Source organism: Propithecus coquereli, unplaced genomic scaffold, assembly GCF_000956105.1.
Source record: "Propithecus coquereli isolate 6110/MARCELLA unplaced genomic scaffold, Pcoq_1.0 Scaffold39, whole genome shotgun sequence".
Taxonomy (NCBI): Eukaryota; Metazoa; Chordata; class Mammalia; order Primates; family Indriidae; genus Propithecus; species Propithecus coquereli.
Window position 1 is genome coordinate 253,032 of NW_012149618.1, and position 1,360 is coordinate 254,391.

Genomic DNA, 1,360 nt, shown 5'->3' on the forward strand with positions numbered 1-1,360 from the left:
TACTCGGGAGGCTGAGGCAGTAGGATCGCTTGAGCCCAGGAGTTTGAGGTTGCTGTGAGCTAGGCTGACACCATGGCACTCTAGCCAGGGCAACAGAGCCAGACTCTGTTTCAAAAAAAAAGAAAGAACAATTTCTTAAAGTTGAAAAGATTAATGAAATCTAAAGTTCTAAAAAGGCAATAAAGCTCTTAGGTCATATTCTTTAAAAAGAAAAGAAAAGAAAAAAGTAAAAGGGAATAAAGCTCTAAAAGGAAAATGGTATTTTTTTTCTTCCTAAAGCCATTGGCTGTTCCTGTTCTCTCCCCACTCCTTCCCTCTTCCAGATTTTGGATACAGCCACTATAACGGGCTTCAGAACTTCTTCCTTACTTAACCAGTCTTCAGTACCCCCACAATTTTGAGGCTGAAAAAAGCTACATCACACTACAATATCAACTGGTAGCAACATGTATCTGAAGTAGCCTCTTGCCTATAATCTGAGGGCTCATCTATCATGCTCTTTGAATTACAATTTCATTAAATTTTTGAAGAGCAGAAAACAAATCTGTGATTAAAGAAGATTTTGGCAAGGATGATTGTGCTGGTGCAAAAGACACCAGTAGTAGAGTCACAAGTGGTAAAAATATGACACACTGAACTTTTTTAGTTCTGTTAAGGAGACGAGAAATGAAGCAACAGAGACTAAGAAAAGAATATCTGTTCAACAAAATTTTAAGAGACGATGTAAATGTTCTATATCTGCTTTGTCCAACGTGGTAGCCACTAGCCACATCTAGTTTTGAGCACTTGAAATGTGGCTGTGTCACTGAGGAATTGAATTTTTTACTTTATTTAATTTTTGTTAATTGAAATTGAAATAACTACAAGTAGCTAGTGGCTACTATATTATACAGTGTAGCTCTTTAGAACCAAAGCAGTCTAAAAGTCTTTGTTAGTGTCAGGATAATAAAGTACATACATTGCAAAATTTAAGAATATGTCAGAAGCATTTAGACAACCTGGTCTAAGCATACTTACAGACAAGTCTCAATAGCACTGGGCATCAAAAAAGATTTAACAGTCTGTGATAGGATTTACTACAGGAGCAAGACTTTGTGCTATACATGAATGCTGCTTTCAATAAAATCTTAAACCCAGAATTGGACTTAAATTAGATACACACAGGTTATCCTTAATTTTCAGCTATTTTATAAACTAAGTCAGAAAGTACCACAATCCATATCTGCTCTTAATTCTTCAGAAGTTTAAAAAAAAATTACTATCTTTATTGCTATATACCACTTCTAAATGAATTGTCCAACATTGGACTATTATTCACCAAATTATTCTTTTGTTACTGAACATTTTGTTTGTTTTAAAT